Consider the following 22,626-nt stretch of genomic DNA (forward strand, 5'->3'; position numbering starts at 1 on the left):
GGCACATTTCCCCATTCTGCCACCCTTAATCCTGAGGGGCCCTGTTGAATCCTATTCCAAGACTCTGATTCTAATATCATGGCCAAGGTGTCCATCTGTTACAATCAACTGTGGCTGGGGTGAATAGGCCTTCCAAAGACCCACCCTTTGTGAGGGAAGAGATCTGGGAGCAAGTGAGCTGGGCAGATATCCCATAATGTTTCCACCACAGTGAATGTCAAGTACATGAAAGATTGGGTGGGTGGATGAGCTCAGTTATTCATTTATTTGATACCTGTATGTTGAGGATTTACTTTGGATCAATTGCCATCCTAGGAGCAAAAGACTCAGCAGTGAGCAACAGAATCCCTGCCATCATGGAGCTTCTGTTCTAGTGGGGGCTGACAATCCTGCCCTGAGCTGAGACATGTCCTGCTTGAGTGCATTGCGGGGACTGCTCTGTGCTCCAAAGTCATGACCATCACTTTTCTGCCTTGTTCTACTGATTCAGTACAAGGACTTACCTTTAGGAGCCTCTTAACACTCCAGCTATGTTACCTAGTTTTCTTGGATCTCCTCTGTTGGGCCCAGAGAACCTGGACATCTTTTCTGATTGCTTGGTGTCCAAGAAAGTCAGATGCCTGCAAATCCTTCTTCCTGGGCATGTCATTTGTTCGACCCAATTAAGTTGGTATTCTACTTTTAACTGTGCCAATAACACAGGTATTGAAAAAAAATCTCTCTATTATAAGAGCTAGAAATATTTGGTTGCAATTGCTATATTAGACCAGCAGGAATTGAGAGATGATTAAGTACCATGTGTTTGTGTTAGTAGTTCAGTCATGTCCTACTCTTTGCCACTTCATGGACTGCAGCCTGCCAAGGCTCCTCTGTTCCTAGAATACTAAGTATTGCAATTCTCCAATATACTCCAAAGTATAATGAAGTGGTAGCTTTTCCTTTCTTCTGGGGATCCTCCCGTTTCAGAGATCAGACCCAGGTCTCCTGCATTGCACGCAGATTCTTTACCATCAAGCCATTTTGAAAGCACCATGAGTAATACAATTGACATAAGAGAAATTATCTACGTACTGACTCTATATACTATGTAATGGCCATCAGTGAAATGGGAAGATCAGTGAAAGTGTTTTAATGGTTCCATGTGTCAACACTTAACTCAGAAAAGTGACATTTGCACCCCAAAAAAGAGCACAATTTCTCAAAATAAAAATAATCTGGAAATCTAATAAAACAACTTCCGTGAACTAACTGGGCTTTGACTGTCTCTCTGTGGCTGATTCTAACAGTCCCTATCTTAGCGCCACTCTGCTGATAATGACTGAGACTCATTCTCTTGCAAAAAGACTGGCACCACAGTGTGCCCTCACCCCCTCTACACTCCAGCCCCGCCCTGCCACAGGGCTGAGTGCTGGCTCATTAAGTGGGTAGATGCTGTGCTACCCCAGCCTGCAAGTGGCTCATTTCTCTCTTCCTCTCTCTCGCCACACACCTGGGCTGAGCATCCCTCCAGGTCAGTCTCTGTGCTGTGTACATGGGTACAGGAAGGGGATGGTACCTCAGCCCCAGGAAACTAACAGCACACTGTAGGAGGGAAGCATGCCCAGAGATAACCAGACCCAGATTAAGGGCACAAGTCAAATATCAGCACTCTTTGCTTAGAGGCCATCCTTGAGGCTGATCATTCTGTCTGGGGATGTCAGTTTTAAGCAAAGTCCTGTTTTCCACAAAATCAAGCCAGTTGGCCCCCTCTACCTGACCCAACTCCCCACACAGCAGGTGAGCCTCTTACACTGTGACATGACACCATCTTAGATTCCTGTCTGTTGTTTCCACACACAGTGGACCCACAGGGCTGATCCATCAGACTGATGTCTGTGCTCCAAGGCAAGCTCAGGTCCAGGCAGGGAGGGTGGGATTGACGAATGGGGCAGGGGAGCATCTGGAAGCCTGTGAGAACAGCTGAAGGTGCTCAGCCTGGAGAACAGGGAGACTCAGGAAGGAACAGCTGTTGTCTTCTAAGGGCAGTGCTGCCGGGACAGTCTGAGATCTCCCTAAGGAAGGGGTGTCTGACAGACTCAAGGACCCCAGCACAGGGCGTGGGAAGGAGTGAGCTCCCAAGACTGGGTGAGGAGCGAAGACCTGAGAGGTTAGCTGGCTTTCCCCTAGGAACCATGTGACTGTTACACAACAAGACTTTGTCCTGTGGACTCAATGACCATAGCCATACTCTTAGAAACCGGGCCATTCCTGTACATTCTATGTACAGGTCTTTTGTTTCTTTAGGTAGATATATGCTGCTGCTGCTGCTGCTAAGTCACTTCAGTCGTGTCCGACTCTGTGTGACCCCATAGACGGTAGCCGACCAGGCTCCGCTATCCCTGGGATTCTCCAGGCAGGAACACTGGAGTGGGTTGCCATTTCCTTCTCCAATGTGTGAAAGTGAAAAGTGAAGTCGCTCAGTCTGTCCGACCCTTAGCGACCCCACAGACTGCAGCCTACCAGGCTCCTCCATCCATGGGGTTTTCTAGGCAAGAGTACTGGAGTGGCTTGCCATTGCCTTCTCCTAGGTAGATATATACCTAAGTATTTTATTCTTTTCGTTGAAACAGTGAATGGAACAGTTTCCTTAATTTCTCTTTCTATTTTCTCATTATTAGTGTATAGGAATGCAAGGGATTTCTGTGTGTTGATTTTATATCCTGAAACTTTACTGTATTCATTGATTAGCTCTAGTAGTTTTCTGGTAGAGTCTTTAGGGTTTTCTGTGTAGAGGATCATGTCATCAGCGAACAGTGAGAGGTTTACTTCTTCTTTTCCAATTTGGATTCCTTTTATGTCTTTTTCTGCTCTGATTGCTGTGGCCAAAACTTCCAGAACTATTTTGAATAGTAGTGGTGAGAGTGGGCACCCTTGTCTTTTTCCTGACTTTAGGGGAAACGCTTTCAGTTTTTCACCGTTGAGGATAATGTTTGCTGTGGGTTTGTCATATATAGCTTTTATTATGTTCAGGGATGTTCCTTCTATTCCCACCTTCTGGAGGGTTTTTATCATAAATGGATGTTGAATTTTGTCAAAGGCTTTCTCTGCATCTATTGAGATAATCATACGATTTTTATTTTTCAGTTTGTTAATGTGGTGTGTTACATTGATTGATTTGCAGATATTGAAGATTCCTTGCATTCCTGGGATAAAGCCCACTTGGTCATGATGTATGATCTTCTTAATGTGTTGCTGGATTCTGATTGCTAGAATTTTGTTAAGGATTTTTGCATCTATGTTCATCAGTGATATTGGCCTGTAGTTTTCTTTTTTTGTGGGGTCTTTACCAGGTTTGGGGATTAGGGTGATGGTGGCCTCATAGAATGAGTTTGGAAGTTTTCCTTCCTCAGCAACTTTCTGGAAGAGTTTGAGTAGAATAGGTGTTAGCTCTTCTCTAAATTTTTGGTAGAATTCAGCTGTAAAGCCGTCTGGACCTGGGCTTTTGTTTGCTGGAAGATTTCTGATTACAGACTCTAGTTCCGTGCTTGTGATGGGTCTGTTCAGATTTTCGATTTCTTCCTGGTAAAGTTTTGGAAAGGTGCACTTTTCTAGGAATTTGTCCATTTCTTACAGGTTATTCATTTTATTGCCATATAATTGCTGATAGTATTCTCTAATAATCCTTTGTAATTCTGTGTTGTCAGTTGTAATCTCTCCATTTTCATTTCTAATTTTATTGATTTGGTTCTTCTCCCTTTGTTTCTTGATGAGTCTGGCTAGTGGTTTGTCAATTTTATTTACCTTCTCAAAGAACCAGGTTTTGGCTTTGTTGATTTTTGCTATGGTCTCCTTTGTTTCTTTTGCATTTATCTCTGTCCTAATTTTTACGATTTCTTTCCTTCTACTGACCCTGGGGTTCTTCATTTTTTCCTTGAGGAACACTGGGCTGGAAGAAGCACAAGCTGGAATCAAGATTGCTGGAAGAAATATCAATAACCTCAGATATGCAGATGACACTACCCTTATGGCAGAAAGTGAAGAGGAACTCAAAAGCCTCTTGATGAAAGTGAAAGAGGAGAGTGAAAAGGTTGGCTTGAAGCTCAACATTCAGAAAACAAAGATCATGGCATCTGGTCCCATCACTTCATGGGAAATAGATGGAAAAACAGTGGAAACAGTGTCAGACTTTATTTTTTTGGGCTCCAAAATCACTGCGGATGCTGATTGCAGCCATGAAATTAAAAGACGCTTGCTCCTTGGAAGGAAAGTTATGACCAACCTTGATAGTAAATTAAAAAGCAGAGACATTACTTTGCCAACCAAGGTCCGTCTAGTCAAGGCAATGGTTTTTCCCGTGGTCATGTATGGATGTGAGAGTTGGACTGTGAAGAAAGCTGATCGCCGAAGAATCGATGCTTTTGAACTGTGGTGTTGGAGAAGACTCTTGAGAGTCCCTTATACTGCAAGGAGATCCAACCAGTCCATTCTAAAGGAGATCAATCCTGGGTGTTCATTGGAGGGACTGATTCTAAAGCTGAAACTGCAATACTTTGGCCACCTCATGCGACGAGTTGACTCACTGGAAAAGACTCTGATGCTGGGAAAGGTTGGGGGCGGGAGGAGAAGGGGACGACGGAGAATGAGATGGCTGGATGGCATCACCGACTCTGTGGACATGAGTTTGAGTGTACTCCGGGAGTTGGTGATGGACAGGGAGGCCTGGCGTGCTGTGATTCATGGGGTCGCGGAGAGTCGGACACGACTGAGCGACTGAACTGAACTGAGTTGCTTTAGATGTAGAGTTAGGTTATTTAGTTGAATTTTTTCTTGTTTCTTGAGGTATGCCTGTATTGCTATGAACCTTCACCTTAGCACTGCTTTTACAGAGTGCCAGAGGTTGGGTTGTTGTGTTTTCATTTTCATTCATTTCTATGCATATTTTGATTTCTCTTTTGATTTCTTCTATGATTTGTTCGTTATTCAGCAGCGTGTTGTTCAGCCTCCATATGTTGGCATTTTTAATAGTTTTTTTCATGTGATTGAGATCTAATCTTACTGCACTGTGGTCAGAAAAGATGCTTGGGATGATTTCAATTTTTTTGAATTTATCAAGGCTAGATTTATGGCCCAGGATGTGCTCTATCCTGGAAAAGTTTCTGTGTGCACTTGAGGAAAAGGTGAAATTCATTGTTTTGGGGTATAGAGATCTATTAGGTCTAACTGGTCTATTGTATCATTTAAAGTTTGTGTTTCCTTGTTAATTTTCTGTTTAGTTTATCTATCCATAGGTGTGAGTGGGGTATTAAAGTCTCCCACTATTATTGCCTTGTTGTTAATTTCCCCTTTCATACTTGTTAGTAATTGTCTTACATATTGCAGTGCTCCTATGTTGGGTGCATAACTATTTATAATTGTTATATTTTCTTCTTGGATTGATCCTTTGATCATTATGTAGTTTCCTTCTTTGTCTCTTTTCACAGCCTTTGTTTTAAAGTCCATTTTATCTGATATGAGTATTGCTACTCATGCTTTCTTTTGGTCTCTTTTTGCGTGGAATATCTCTTTCCAGCACTTCACTTTCAGTCTGCATGTGTCCTTCACTTTGAGGTGGGTCTCTTGTAGACAACATATACGGGGGTCTTGTTTTTGTATCCATTCAGCCAGCTTTTGTCCTTTGGTTGGGGCATTCAACCCATTTACGTTTAAGGTGATTAAGTATGATCCCTTTGCCATTTTCTTTATTGTTTTGGGTTCGAGTTTATATACCCTTTCTCTGTTTCCTGTCTAGAGAAGATCCTTTAGTATTTGTTGGAGAGCTGGTTTGGTGATGCTGAATTCTCTCAGCTTTCGCTTCTCTGTAAAGCTTTTGATTTCTCGTTCATATTTGAATGAGATCCTTGCTGGGTACAGTAATATGGACTGTAGGTTACTTTCTTTCATCACTTTAGGTATATCTTGCCATTCCCTCCTGGCCTGAAGAGTTTCTGTTGAAAGATCAGCTGTGATCCTTATGGGGATCCCCTTGTGTGTTATTTATTGTTTTTCCCTTGTTGTTTTTAATATTTGTTCTTTGTGTTTGATCTTTGTTAATTTGATTAATATGTGTCTTGGAGTATTTCACCGTGGGTTTATCCTGTTAGGGACTCGCTGGGTTTCTTGGACTTGGGTGATTATTTCTTTCCCCATTTTAGGGAAATTTTCAATTATTATCTCCTCAAGTATTCTCTCATGGTCTTTCTTTTTGTCTTCTTCTTCTGGGACTCCTATGATTCGAATGTTGGGGCATTTTCATTGTCCCAGAGGTCTCTAATATTGCCCTCATTTCCTTTAATTCATTTTTCTTTTTTCCTCTCTGTTTCATTTATTTCTACAATTGTATCTTCTAGCTAGCTTATCCTGTCTTCTGCCTCTGTTATTCTACTGTTTGTTCCCTCCAGAGTGTTTCTGATCTTATCTATTGCATTATTCATTGTATATTGACTCTTTTTATTTCCTCTAAATCCTTATTAAACCTTTCTTGCATCTTCTCAATCCTTGTCTCCAGGTTATTTATCTGTAACTGCATTTTGCTTTCAAGATTTTGAATCATTTTCACCATCAAAATTCAAAATTCTTTATCAGGTATATTCCCTGTATCTTCCTCTTTTGTTTGTGTTCATGGGAATTTATCCTGTTCCTTTACTTGCTGGGTATTTCTCTGCCTCTTCATCTTGCTTATATTGCTGTGCTTGGGGTGGCCTTTCCATCTTCTGGCAGTTTGTGGAGTTCTCTTTATTTTGTAGTTTCCTCAATTTTGTAGTTTCCTTTATTTTGTAGTTTTGTAGGGGTGGACGGGTGACTTGTGAAGGTTCCCAGTTTAGGGAAGCTTGTGTCAGTGTTCTGGTGGGTGGAGCTGGATTTCTTCTCTCTGGAGTGCAATGAAGTATCCCATAATGAGTTATGAGATGTCAGTGGTTTTGGAGTGACTTTGGGCAGCCTGTATATTGAAGCTCAGGGCTATTTTCCTGTGTTGCTGGAGAATTTGCGTGGTATGTCTTGCTCTGGAACTTGTTGATACTTGGGTGGTGCTTGGTTTTAGTGTAGGTATGGAGGCGTTTGATGAGCTCCTATCAATTAATGTTCCCTGGAGTCAGGAGTTCTCTGGTGTTCTCAGGATTCGGGCTTAAGCCTCTTGCTTCTGGTTTTCGGTCTTATTCTTGGAGTAGCCTCTAGACTTCTCTATCTGTCATTTTCCAAGGTGGTTCCCTCTGTTTTAGCCTCTGTTTGCTGGTCTCTTCAGTGTCTAATTTCTGCCCTGATACTAGAGGGCGGTGGTGGACACTTTTTAAAGGCTCACTTTTTCAGTTCTGTTCTGGGAAGGGAGGAACACTGCAGACAAATATCTCTGGCATCTGTGGGGATTGCTCACAGTGTCTTGGTCACACTGGGTTTGCCCCTGCTCATGGCATGTGTGCTTTCCCTGTCTATATTGCCCTGCTCTATGTTTCTCTGCTGGGAACTGTCTGAGGTGGGCCCTGTGTTGCATACACTTCCCAGGTCTGAGCAGCTCAGGTTCAGGTACTCGGGTACTCCACAAAGGTGCAGACTTGGTTGGGCCTGCGTTTTGTGCCTTCCCCGGTGCGAGCAGCTCAGGCTACCAGGTGTTTGGCGAGAGCGGTCACTGCGACTTATCGCTTCCCCGGTCCCTCCCACTCAGTATTCTGGTTGTACAGCTGGCGCACCTTCTCAGGTGGATGTCGACCAGTCAGAATCCCAAGAAGTCTTGGTGAGCAACGAAGCCTGCCTGTAGTTGATATCGGATGCGTCTATGGAGCCGCGGTTGGCCCCTTTCGGCTCTGGCTGACCTCCCCTGCCTGTCTTGGTAGGGCATGGGCCGACCACAGCCACCTCACTCTGCTCAGTCCTTTGTTCTGTGAGCGGGACTGGTAGAGTCTTAGGTTAGGGCTTTTCGCCTTTTTTCGGGGTAGCTATCCCACAGTCTGCTTTGCTGTCCCCAGTTAGTTCTCTCAGATTGCTCTTGCGGCATGGGGTAGCTATCCCACAGTCTGCTTTGCTGTCCCCAGTTAGTTCTCTCAGGTTGCTCTCGCGGCATTCAAGGCCAGTCCTTTCTCTAAGCAGGTCAACTGGCTCCTCCCTGCCCAGCCCCTGCTTGCTAATGGTGGATTTGGGCGTCTGCGCTGCTTCTCCTCTGGAAGTTACCGTTTGGCAGGTAATTTGTGGGTTTTAATAATTTCTTTCTTTTTCCTCCCAATTATGTGGCCCTCTGAGGTTCCAAGGCTCACCACAGACTCACCAGTAAGAGTGTTTCCTGGTGTTTGGAAACTTCTCTCTCTTTTTAGCCTCCCTTCCCGGGATGGAGCTCCGTCCCTACTTCTTTTGTCTCTCTTTTTATCTTTTATGTTTTTTCCTACCTCCTTTCGAAGACAATGGGCTGCTTTTCTGGGTGCCTGATGTCCTCTGCTGGCATTCAGAAGTTGTTTTGTGGAATTTACTCAGCGTTCAAATGTTCTTTTGATAAATTTGTGGGGGAGAAAGTGGTCTCGCCGTCCTATTCCTCTTCAATCTTGCTCCCTCACCCCCTCCTGGCAATCTTGATTCAAGTTTGTACTTCTTCCAGCCCAGCATTTCTCTTGATTTACTCTGCATATAAGTTAAGTAAGCAGGGTGACACTATACAGCCTTGACGTACTCCTTTTCCTATTTGGAACCAGTCTGTTGTTCCATGTCTAGTTCTAACTGTTGCTTCATGACCTGCATACAGGTTTCTCAAGAGGCAGGTCAGGTGGTCTGGGATTCCCATCTCTTTCAGAATTTTCCACAGTTTATTGTGATCCACACAGTCAAAGGCTTTGGCATAGTCAATAAAGCAGAAATAGATGTTTTTCTGGAACCCTCTTGCTTTTTTGATGATCCAGCAGATGTTGGCAATTTGATCTTTGGTTCCTCTGCCTTTTGTAAAAGCAGCTTGAACACCTGGAAGTTCACAGTTCACATATTGTTAAAGCCTGGCTTGGAGAATTTTGAGTATGACTTTACAAGCGTGTGAGATGGGTGCAATTGTGCAGTAGTCTGAGCATTCTTTGGCATTGCTTTTCTTTGGGATTGGAATGAAAACTGACCTTTTCCAGTCCTGTGGCCACTGCTGAGGTTTCCAAAATTGCTGGCATATTGAGTGCATCACTTTCACAGCATCATATTTCAGGATTTGAAATAAATACTTACTGATTGATAAATGAGTGAAAGAGGGAGGAAGTGTAACTTTGGAAAAGTTAAATCATCATCTTCAATAGACTAGGGTCAGTTTTTAGTGCCATATTTTAACAAGGAAATTAATATTTTTATTTCAGAATGCTTCCTGGCTCAGGTTATAGGCAACAGAAAGGCAGAAGGAATGTCGTCAATTCCCAAGGCAGCAGGTTGTAGTGATTACTGCTGTGGGGAGGTCACAGGCACTTCTTGTTCTCTGCATTTGAGAAAGTTGGGTTTGATGCTAATGCAACTTATCATATCTTGTTTACTTTTATGCTTATATAAAGACAGCAACTTCCAGGAAAAGTCTTTCAAGCCAGGCGGTGCAGATGCGAGAGACCCCGGCCCTGGCGGCGGCGCAACCGACCATGCAAAGAGGCGTGATGGTGAGGAGCTACCCCACGCCTGAGGCCAAGGCTAGCGGCTGAAGGAGCTGCCCCACGTCCACTAGGCGGTGGCTGCGCGGGCGCAGGAGGGCCGAGAGGAGCTACTCCACATTCAAGGTCAGGAGGGGCGGCCTTGAGGAGATACCCCTCATCCAAGGTAAGGTGCAGTGGCTGAGCTTTCTTGGAGCAGTTGTGGAGATATCCCACGCCCAAGGTAAGAGAAACCCAAATAAGATGGTAGGTATTGAGGGGCCATCAGAGGGCAGCCACACTGAAATCAAATCACAGGAAACTAGTCGATCTGATCACATGGACCACAGCCTAATAATGGCAAACCACTTCAGTATACTTGCCTTGAGAACCCCATGAACAGTATCAAAGGGCAAAATGATAGGATACTGAATGAGGAATTCCCCAGTTCGGTAGGTGCCCAGTATGTTCTGGAGATCAGTGGAGAAATAACTATAGAAGGAATGACGGGATGGAACAAAAGCAAAACCAATACCCAGTTGTGGATGTGACTGGTGATAGAAGCAAGGTCTGGTGCTGTAAAGAGCAATATTGCATATGAACCTGGAATGTTAGGTCCATGAATCAAGGCAAATTGGAAGTGGTCAAACAGGAGATGGCAAGAGTGAATGTAGACATTCTAGGAATCAGTGAATTAAACTGGACTGGAATGGGTGAATTTAACTCAGATGACCATTATATCTACTACTGTGGGCAGGAATCCCTTAGAAGAAATGGAGTAGCCATCATGGTCAACAAAAGAGTCCGAAATGCAGTACTTGGATGCAATCTTAAAAACGACAGAATGATTTCTGTTCGTTTCCAAGGCAAACCATTCAATATTACAGTAATCCAGGCCTATGCCCCAACCAGTAACGCTGAAGAAGCCGAAGTTGAACGGTTCTATGAAGACCTACAAGACCTTTAAGAACTAACATCCAAAAAAGATGTCCTTTTCATTATAGGGGACTGGAATGCAAAAGTAGGAAGTCAAGAAACACCTGGAGTAACAGGCAAATGTGGCCTTGGAGCATGGAATGAAGCAGGGCAAAGGCTAATAGAGTTCTGTCAAGAGAACGCACTGGTCATAGCAAACACCCTCTTCCAACAACACAAGAGAAGACTCTACACATGGACATCACCGATGGTCAACACCAAAATCAGATTGATTATATTCTTTGTAACCAAAGATGGAGAAGCTGTATACAGTTAGCGAAAACAAGACCAGGAGCTGACTGTGGCTCAGATCATGAACTCCTTATTGCCAAATTTAGACTTAAATTGAAGAAAGTAGGGAAAACCACTAGACCGTTCAGATATGACCTCAATCAAATCCCTGATGATTATACAGTGGAAGTGAGAAATAGATTTAAAGGACTAGATCTGGTAGATAGAGTGCCTGATGAACCCTGGACGGAGGTTCGTGACATTGTACAGGAGACAGGGACCAAGACCATCCCCATGGAAAAGAAATGCAAACAAGCAAAATGACTGTCTGAGGAGGCCTTACAAATAGCTGTGAAAAGAAGAGAAGCGAAAAGCAAAGGAGAAAAGGAAAGATAGAAGCATCTGAATGCAGAGTTCCAAAGAATAGCAAGGAGAGATAAGAAAACCTTCCTCAGTGATCAATGCAAAGAAATAGAGGAAAACAACAGAATAGGAAAAACAAGAGATCTCTTCAAGAAAATTAGAGATACCAAGGGAACATTTCATGCAAAGATGGGCTCGATAAAGGACAGAAATGGTATGGATCTAACAGAAGCAGAAGATATTAAGAAGAGGTGGCAAGAATACACAGAAGAACTGTTCAAAAAAGATCTTCACGACCAAGATAGTCACGATAACGTGATCACTGACCTAGAGCCAGACATCTTGGAATGTGAAGTCAAGTGGGCCTTAGAAAGCATCACTACTAACAAAGCTAGTGGAGGTGATGGAATTCCAGTTGAGCTATTTCAAATCCTGAAAGAGGATGCCGTGAAAGTGCTGCACTCAATATGCCAGCAGATTTGGAAAACTCAGCAGTGGTCACAGGACTGGAAAAGGTCAGTCTTTATTCCAATCACAAAGAAAGGCAATACCAAAGAATGCTCAAACTACCGCACAATTGCACTCATCTCACACGCTAGTAAAGTCATGCTCAAAATTCTCCAAGCCAGGCTTCAGCAATATGTGAACCGTGAACTCCCAGATGTTCAAGCAGGTTTTCGAAAAGGCAGAGGCACCAGAGATCAAATTGCCAACATCGGCTGGATCATGGAGAAAGCAAGAGAGTTCCAGAAGAGCATCTATTTCTGCTTCATTGACTATGCCAAAGCCTTTGACTGTGTGGATCACAATCAACTGTGGAACATTCTGAAAGAGATGGGAATACCAGACCACCTGACCTGCCTCTTGAGAAACCTGTATGCAGGTCAGGAAGCAACAGTCAGAACTGGACATGGAACAACAGACTGGTTCCAAATAGGAAAAGGAGTGCGTCAAGGCTGTATATTGTCACCTTGCTTATTTAACTTATATGCAGAGTACATCATGAGGAACGCTGGGCTGGAAGAAGCACAAGCTGGAATCAAGATTGCCAGGAGAAATATCAATAACCTCAGATATGCAGATGACACCACCCTTATGGCAGAAAGTGAAGAGGAACTCAAAAGCCTCTTGATGAAAGTGAAAGAGGAGAGTGAAAAGGTTGGCTTGAAGCTCAACATTCAGAAAACAAAGATCATGGCATCCGGTCCCATCACTTCATGGGAAATAGATGGAAAAACAGTGGAAACAGTGTCAGACTTTATTTTTTGGGGCTCCAAAATCACTGCGGATGCTGATTGCAGCCATGAAATTAAAAGACGCTTACTCCTTGGAAGGAAAGTTATGACCAACCTTGATAATATATTAAAAAGCAGAGACATTACTTTGCCAACAAAGGTCCATCTAGTCAAGGCAATGGTTTTTCCCATGGTCATGTATGGATGTGAGAGTTGGACTGTAAAGAAAGCTGATCGCCGAAGAATTTATGCTTTTGAACTGTGGTTTTGGAGAAGACTCTTGAGAGTCCCTTGGACTGCAAGGAGATCCAACCAGTCCATTCTAAAGGAGATCAGTCCTGGGTGTTCATTGGAAGGACTGATGCTAATGCTGAAACTGCAATACTTTGGCCACCTCATGCGACGAGTTGACTCACTGGAAAAAACTCTGAGGCTGGGAAAAGTTGGGGGTGGGAGGAGAAGGGGACGACTGAGAATGAGATGGCTGGATGACATCACTGACTCTGTGGACATGAGTTTGAGTGAACTCCGGGAGTTGGTGATGGACAGGGAGGCCTGGCGTGCTGTGATTCATGGTGTCGCGGAGAGTCGGACACGACTGAGTGACTGAACTGAACTGAACTTCCCCATGCAGTGGAAGTCACAGAGTAATTCTGTTTGTTTTAGCCTGGGGTCAATATGTATCACTCCAACTGAAGCTATTTAACCTCAACATTCAAAAAACTAACATCATGGTATCCAGTACCATCACTTTATGGCATTTATATGGATAAACAATGGAAACAGTGACATACTTTATTTTCTTGGACTCCAAAATCACTGAGGATGTTGACTGCAACCATAAAATTAAAAGATGCTTGCTCGGGGGCGGTCCTAAATGGCGGAGGAATAGGACAGCGAGGCCACTTTCTCCCCCACAAATTCATTAAAAGTACATTTGAACGCTGAGTAAATTCCACAAAACTACTTCTGAATGTTGGTAGAGGACTTCAGTTCAGTTCGGTTCAGTCGCTCAGTCCGACTCTCTGCGACCCCATGAATCACAGCACGCCAGGCCTCCCTGTCCATCACCAACTCCCGGAGTTCACTCAAACTCATATCCACAGAGTCGGTGATGCCATCCAGCCATCTCATTCTCCGTCGTCCCCTTCTCCTCCCGCCCCAACGTTTCCCAGCCTCAGAGTCTTTTCCAGTGCGTCAACTCGTCGCATGAGGTGACCAAAGTATTGCAGTTTCAGCATTAGCATCAGTCCCTCCAATGAACACCTAGGATTGATTTCCTTTAGAATGGACTGGTTGGATCTCCTTGCAGTCCAAGGGACTCTCAAGAGTCTTCTCCAGCACCACAGTTCAAAAGCATCGATTCTTCGGCGATCAGCTTTCTTCATAGTCCAACTCTCATATCCATACACGACCACGGGAAAAACCATAACCTTGACTAGACAGACCTTGGTTGGCAAAGTAATGTCTCTGCTTTTTAATATATTATCAAGGTTGGTCATAACTTTCCTTCCAAGGAGTAAGCGTCTTTTAATTTCATGGCTGCAATCAGCATCCGCAGTGATTTTGGAGCCCCAAAAAATAAAGTCTGACACTGTTTCCACTGTTTTTCCATCTATTTCCCATGACGTGATGGGACCAGATGCCATGATCTTTGTTTTCTGAATGTTGAGCTTCAAGCCAACCTTTTCACTCTCCTCTTTCACTTTCATCAAGAGGCTTTTGAGTTCCTCTTCACTTTCTGCCATAAGGGTGGTGTCATCTGCATATCTGAGGTTATTGATATTTCTCCTGGCAATCTTGATTCCAGCTTGTGCTTCTTCCAGCCCAGCGTTCCTCATGATGTAATCTGCATATAAGTTAAATAAGCAAGGTGACAATATACAACCTTGACGTACACCTTTTCCTATTTGGAACCAGTCTGTTGTTCCATGTCCAGTTCTAACTGTTGCTTCCTGACCTGCATACAGGTTTCTCAAGAGGCAGGTCAGGTGGTCTGGGATTCCCATCTGTTTCAGAATGTTCCACTCTTTATTGTGACCCCACGTCCAACAGGCGGTGGCTGCGTGGGCGCAAGAGGGCCGAGAGGAGCTACTCTGCGTTCAAGGTCAGGAGGGGCGGCCTTGAGGAGATACCCCTCGTCCAAGGTAAGGTCCAGCGGCTGCACTTTGCTGGAGTGGCTGTGAAGGGATTTTCCACGCCCAAGGTAAGAGAAACCCAAATAAGATGGTAGGTATTGCGAGGGGACATCAGAGGGCATACAAACTGAAATCATAATCACAGGAAACTAACCGATCTGATCACATGGACCACAGACGAATGTGGTCCACTGGAGAAGGGAATGGCAAACCACTTCAGTATACTTGCCTTGAGAACCCCATGAACAGTAACAAAAGAGGATGTCAGGCACCCAGAAAAGCAGCCCATTGTCTTCAAAAGGAGGTAGGAAAAAATATAAAAGATAAAAAGAGAGACAAAAGTGGTAGGGACAGAGATCCATCCTGGGTAGGGAGTCTTAAAAATTAGAGAAGTTTTCAAACACCAGGAAACAGTCTCACTGGTGAGTCTGTGGTTAGCCTTGGAACGTCAGAAGGCAACATAACTGGGAGGAAAAGTAAATAAATGATTAACACCCACAGATTGTGTGCCCAATGGTAACTCCCAGTGGTGAAGCAGCGCAGACACCCGCATTTGCAACTAGCAAGTGGGGTCTGGGCAGGGAGGCAGGGGCTGCAAGCTTAGAGTAAGGACTGGGCCTGAATGCCCCAAGGGCAATCTGAGGGAGCTAACTTGATGTAGCAAAGCGGACTGTGGGATAGCTACCCCGCAAAGGTGAAAAGCCCTAACCTAGACACCGCCACATCCGCTCACAGAACAAAGGACTAAATAGAGCTAGCCAGCTGCGGACGGCCCATCCCCCACCGAGACAGGCAGGGGAGTGCAACCAGAGCTGGAAGGGGGCAATCGCGGCCCCAGAGAGGCATTATCTACCAAACTGAAAGCAGGCTTCGTTGCTCACCAAGACTTCTAGGGATTCTGGGTGGTTGACATCCGCCTGAGAAAGTGTGCTGGTTGTACACACAAAAAACTGAACGGCAGGGACCTGGGAGGCGAAAAGTCGCAGTGACTGCGCTCACTAAACACCTGGTAACCTGAACTGCTCAGACCGGGGAAGGGCACAAAATGCAGGCCCAACCAAGTTTGCACCTTTGTGGAGTACCCGAGTACCTGACTCTGAGCGGCTTTGACCAGGGAAGTTCACTCAACACAGGGCCCGCCTCAGACAGTTCCTGGCAGAGCAACATAGAGCAGGGCAGTATAGACAGGGAAAGCACAGACGCCGTTAGTGGAGGCAAACCCAGTGTGGCTGAGACACTGTGACAACTCCCCACAGATGCCAATGATATTTGTTTGCAGCGTTCCTCCCTCCCCACAGCACGACTGAACAAGCGAGTCTAAAAAAGTGTCCACCACCACCCCCTTGTGTCATGGCGGATATTAGACACTGAAGAGACCAGCAAACAGAAGAAGCTAAAACAGAGGAAACCGCCTTGGAAGTGACAGATGGAGAAGTCTTGAGGTAGCTGCAAGAATAAGACCGAAAACCAAAGCAAGAGGCTTAAGTCCAAATCCTGAGAACACCAGAGAACTCCTGACACCAAGGAACATTAATCGATAGGAGCTCATCAAACGCCTCCATACCTACACTGAAACCAAGCACCACCCAAGGGCAAGAAGTTCCAGAGCAAGACACACCACGCAAATTCTCCAGCAACACAGGAAAATAGCCCTGAGCTTCAATATACAGGCTGCTCAAAGACACTCAAAACCCACTGACATCTCATAACTCATTATGGGACACTTCATTGCACTCCAGAGAGAAGAAATCCAGCTCCACCCACCAGAACACCGACACAAGCTTCCCTAACCAGGAATCCTTGACAAGCCAACCATCCAACCCCACCCACAGCGATACTCCACAATGAAGAGAACTCCACAATCTACAAGAATATGGAAAGACCACCACAAACACAGAATATAAGGAAGATGAAGAGGCAGAGAAATACCCAGAAGGTAAAGGAACAGGATAAATGCCCACCAAACCAAACAAAAGAGGAAGAGATAGGGAATCTACCTGATAAAGAATTCCGACTAATGATAGTGAAAATGATCCAGAATCTTGAAAACAAAATGGAATTACAGATAAATAGCTTGGAGACAAGGATCGAGAAGATGCAAGAAAGGTTTAACAAGGGCCTAGAAGAAATAAAAAAGAGTCAATATATAATGAATAATGCAATAAATGAGATAAAAAACACTCTGGAGGGTACCAACAGTAGAATAATGAAGGCAGAGGATAGGATAAGTGAGATAGAAGATAGAAATAAATGAAACAGAGAGGAAAAAAGAAAAATGAATTAAAAGAAATGAGGACAACCTCAGAGACCTCTGGGACAATGTTAAATGCCCCAACATTCGAATCATAGGAGTACCAGAAGAAGGAGAAAAAAAGAAAGACCATGAGAGAATACTTGAGATAATAGTTGAAAACTTCCCTAAAATGGGGAAGGAAATCATCACTCAAGTCCAGGAAACCCAGAGACTCCCAAACAGGATAAGCCCAAGGCAAAATACTCCAAGACACATATTAATCAAATTAACAAAGATCAAACACAAGGAACAAATATTAAAAGCAGCAAGGGAAAAGCAACAAATAAAACACAAGGGGATTCCCATAAGGATAATAGCTGATCTTTCAATAGAAGCTCTTCAGGCCAGGAGAGAATGGCAGGGCATACTTAAAGTGATGAAAGAAAATAACCTACAGCCCAGATTACTGCATCCAGCAAGGATCTCATTGAAATATGAAGGAGAAATCAATAGATTTACAGGCAAGCAAAAGCTGAGAGAATTCAGCATCACCAAACCAGCTCTCCAACAAATACTAAAGGATCTTCTCTAGACAGGAAACACAGAAAGGGTGTATAAACTCGAACCCAAAACAATAAAGAAAATGGCAATGGGATCATACTTATCAATAATTACCTTAAATGTAAATGGGTTGAATGCCCCAAGCAAAAGACAAAGACTGGCTGGATGGATAAAAAAACAAGACCCCCATATTTGTTGTCTACAAGAGACCCACCTCAAAACGAGGGACACATACAGACTGAAAGTGAAGGGATGGAAAAAGATATTCCATGCAAACAGAGACCAAAAGAAAGCAGGAGTAGCAATACTCACATCAGATAAAATAGACTTTAAAACAAAGGCTGTGAAAAGAGACAAAGAAGGACAATACATAATGATCAAAGGATCAATCCAAGAAGAAGATATAATAATTATAAATATATATGCACCCAACATAGAAGCACTGCAATATGTAATACAATTAATAACAAGTATGAAAGGGGAAATTAACAATAACAAAATAACAGTGGGAGACTTTAATACCCCACTCACACCTATGGATAGATAACTAAACAGAAAATTAACAAGGAAACACAAACTTTAAGTGAAACAATAGATCAGTTAGACCTAATTGATATCTATAGAACATTTCACCCAAAAACAATGAATTTCAACTTTTTCTCAAGCGTACATGGAACTTTCTCCAGGATAGATCACATCCTGGGCCATAAATCTAGCCTTGGTAAATTCACAAAAAATGAAATCGTTCCAAGCATCTTTTCTGACACAATGCAGTAAGATTAGATCTCAATTACAGGAGAAAAACTATTAAAAATTCCAACATATGGAGGCTGAATAACACGCTGCTGAATAACCAAAAAATCGTAGAAGAAATCAAAAAAGAAATCAAAATATGCATAGAAACGAATGAAAATGTAAACACAACAACCCAAAACCTCTGGGACTCTGTAAAATCAGTGCTAAGGTGAAGGTTCATAGCAATATAGGCATACCTCAAGAAACAAGAAAAATGTCAGCTAAATAACCTAACTCTACACCTAAAGAAACTAGAAAAGGAAGAACTGAAGAACCCCAGGGTTAGTAGAAGGAAAGAAATCTTAAAAATTAGGGCAGAAATAAATGCAAAGAAACAAAGTTGACCATAGCAAAAATCAACAAAGCCAAAAGCTGGTTCTTTCAGAGGGTAAATAAAGTTGATAAACCACTAGCCAGACTCATCAAGAAACAAAAGGAGAAAAACCAAATCAATAAAATTAGAAATGAAAATGGAGGGATCACAACCGACAACACAGAAATACAAAGATTATTGGAGAATACTATCAGCAGTTATATGGCAATAAAATGAATAATCTGGAAGAAAAGGACATTTTCCTAGAAAAGTACAACTTTACAAAACTGAACCAGGAAGAAATAGAAAATCTTAACAGACCCATCACAGGCACAGAAATAGAAGCTGTAATCAGAAATCTTCCAGCAAACAAAAGCCCAGGTCCAGATGGCTTCACAGCTGAATTCTACCAAGAATTTAGAGAAGAGCTAACACCTATCCTACTCAAACTCTTCCAGAAAATTGCTGAGGAAGGGAAATTTCCAAACTCATTCTATGAGGCCACCATCACCCTAATACCAAAACCTGACAAAGATGCCACAAAAAAAGAAAACTACAGGTCAATATCACTGACGAATATAGATGCAAAAATCCTTAACAAATTATAGCAATAAGAATCCATCAGCACTTTAAGAAGATCATACATCATGACCAAGTGGGCTTTATCCCAGGAATGCAAGGAATCTTCAATATCTGCAAATCAATCAATGTAATACACCACATTAACAAACTGAAAAATAAAAGCCATTAAAAGCCATATGATTATCTCAATAGATGCAGAGAAAGCCTTTGACTAAATTCAACATCCATTTATGATAAAAACCCTCCAGAAAGTGGGAATAGAAGGAACATACCTCAACATAATAAAAGCTATATATGACAAACCCACAGCAAACATTATCCTCAATGGTGAAAAATTAAAAGCATTTCCCATAGAGTCAGGAACAAGACAAGGGTGCCCACTCTCACCACTACTATTCAACATAGTTTTGGAAGAGTTGGGCACAGCAATCAGAGCAGAAAAAGACATAAAAGGAATCCAAATTGGAAAAGAAGAAGTAAAACTTTCACTGTTTGCAGATGACATGATCCTCTACATAGAAAACCCTAAAGTATCCACCAGAAAATTACTAAAGCTAATCAATGAATATAGTAAAGTTTCAGGATATAAAATCAACACACAGAAATCCCTTGCATTCCTATACACTAATTATGAGAAAATAGAAAGAGAAATTAAGGAAACAATTCCATTCACAACGAAAAGAATAAAATACTTAGGAATATATCTACCTAAAGAAACAAAAGACCTATATATAGAAAACTATAAAACACTGATGAAAGAAATCAAAGAGGACACTAATATATGGAGAAATATACCGTGTTCATGGATTGGAAGAATCAAAATAGTGAAAATAAGTACACTACCCAAAGTAATCTAAAGTATCAATACCATCCCTATCAAGCTACCAATGGTATTTTTCAGAGAGCTAGAACAAATAATTTCACAATTTGTATGGAAATAAAAAAAACCTCGAATAGCCAAAGCAATCTTGAGAAAGAAGAATGGAACTGGAAGAATCAACCTGCCTGACTTCAGGTTCTACTACAAAGCCACAGTCATCAAGACAGTATGGTACTGGCATAAAGACAGAAATATAAATCAATGGAACAAAATAGAAAGCCCAGAGATAAATCCATGCACCTATGGACACCTTATCTTTGACAAAGGATGCAAGAATATAAAATGGAGAAAAGACAGTCTTTTTAACAGGTGGTGCTGGGAAAACTGGTCAGCCACTTGTAAAAGAATGAAACTAGAACACTTTCTAACACCATACACAAAAGTAAACTCAAAATGGATTAAAGATATAAATGTAAGACCAGAAACTATAAAATTCCTAGAGAACATAGGCAAAAGACTCTCCGACATAAATCACAGCAGGATCCTCCATGACCCACCTCCCAGAATATTGGTAATAAAAGCAAAAATAAACAAATGGGACCTAATTAAAATTAAAAGCTTCTGCACAGCAAAGGAAACTATAAGCAAGGAGAAATGACAGAGTTCAGAATGGGAGAAAATAATAACAAATGAAGCAACTGACAAAGAATTAATCTCAAAAATACACAAGCAACTCCTGCATCTCAATTCCAGATAAATAAATGACCCAGTCAAAAAGTGGGCCAAAGAAGTAAACAGACATTTCTTCAAAGAAGACATACAGATGGCTAACAAACACATGAAAAGATGCTCAACATCCCTCATAATCAGAGAAATGCAAATCAAAACCACAAGGAGGTACCATCTAACGCCAATCAGAATGGCTGCTATCCAAAAGTCTACAAACAATAAATGCTGGAGAGGGTGTGGAGAAAAGGGAACCCTCTTACACTGTTGGTGGGAATGCAAGCTAGTACAGCTACTATGGAGAACAGTGTGGAGATTCCTTGAAAAACTGGAAATAGAACTGCCATATGGCCCAGCAATCGCACTCCTGGGCATACACACCGAGGAAACCAGAATTGAAAGAGACACATGTACTCCAATATTCATTGCAGCACTGTTTATAATAGCCAGGACATGGAAGCAACCTAGATGTCCATCTGCAGACGAATGGATAAGAAAGCTGTGGTACATATACACAATGGAGTATTACTCAGATGTTAAAAAGAAGAAATTTGAATCAGTTCTAATGAGGTGGATGAGACTGGAGCCTATTATACAGAGTGAAGTAAGCCAGAAAGAAAAACACCAATACAGTATGCTAACGCATATATATGGAATTTAGAAAGATGATAATGATAACCCTGTATGTGAGACAGCAAAAGAGACCCAGATGTATAGAACAGTCTTTTGGACACTGTGGCAGAGGGAGAGGGTGGGATGATTTGGGAGAATGGCATTGAGACATGTATATTATCATATGTGAAATGAATCGCCAGTCCAGGTTTGATGCATGATACAGAATGCTTGGGGCTGGTGTACTGGGATGAGCCAGATGGATGGGATGGGGAGGGAGGTGGAAGGGGGGTTCAAGATGGGGAACTCATGTACACCCAGGGAGGATTCATATCAATGTATGGCAAAACCAATACAATAATGTAAAGTAATTAGTCTCCAATTAAAATAAATAAATTAAAAATTATAAAAAAGAATACATATTCTGACAGTAGCATTATAGAATTTGAATAAAATATGCATGTGAAAAAAAAGAAACTGCAAAAAAAAAAAAGAAAAAAGAAAAACACCAATACAGTATACTAACATATATATATGGAATTTAGAAAGATGGTAACGATAACCCCGTAAATGAGACAGCAAAAGAGACACAGATGTATAGAACAATCTTTTGGACTCTGTGGGAGAGGGCGAGGGTGGGATGATTTGGGAGAATGGCATTGAGACATGTATATTATCATATGTGAAACGAATCACCAGTCCAGGTTCCATGCATGATACAGGATGCTCTGGGCTGGTGCTGGGATGACCTAGAGGGATGATATGGGGAGGGAGGTGGGAGAGGGGTTCAAGATGGGGAACACATGTACACCCGGGGACGATTCATGTCAATGTATGGCAAAACCAATACAATATTGTAAAGTAATTAGCCTCCAATTAAAATTTTAAATAATGATAAAAAAATTTTAAAGCAAAAATAAATAAATATAAGGTGCTTGCTCCTTGGAATAAAAACCATGAGAAGCCTAGACAACATATGAAAAAGTAGAGACATTACCGACAAGGGTACGTAAAGTCAAAGCTATGGTTTTTCCAGTAGTCATGTGTGGATGTGAGAGCTGGAACATGAAGACAGCAGAGTGTCGAAGAATTGATGCTTTTCAACTGTGGTGTTGGAGAAGACTCTCGAGAGTCCCTTGGACTCCAAGGAGTTCGAATCAGTCAATCCTAAAGGAAATCAATCCTGAAAATTCATTGGAAGGACTGATGTTGAAGCTGAGTTCCAATATTTTGGCTACCTTATGGGAAGAGCTGACTCATTAACAAAGACTGTGATGCTGGGAAAGACTGAAGGCAGGAGGAGAAGGGGATGACAAAGGACGAGATGGTTTCCCTGTACCATCCTTTCTCTATTCTCAGTCCTAGAACATACACCAACTCCCAGACAATCTCTCCAACCTTATCTCGGGCCACTGCCTCATCTAGTGGCAGCTCCTGGAAGACACCATCTTTTTTCCT

Source organism: Moschus berezovskii, chromosome 4, assembly GCF_049115385.1.
Source record: "Moschus berezovskii isolate FMDL1 chromosome 4, NW_MosBer_1.0, whole genome shotgun sequence".
NCBI lineage: Eukaryota > Metazoa > Chordata > Mammalia > Artiodactyla > Moschidae > Moschus > Moschus berezovskii.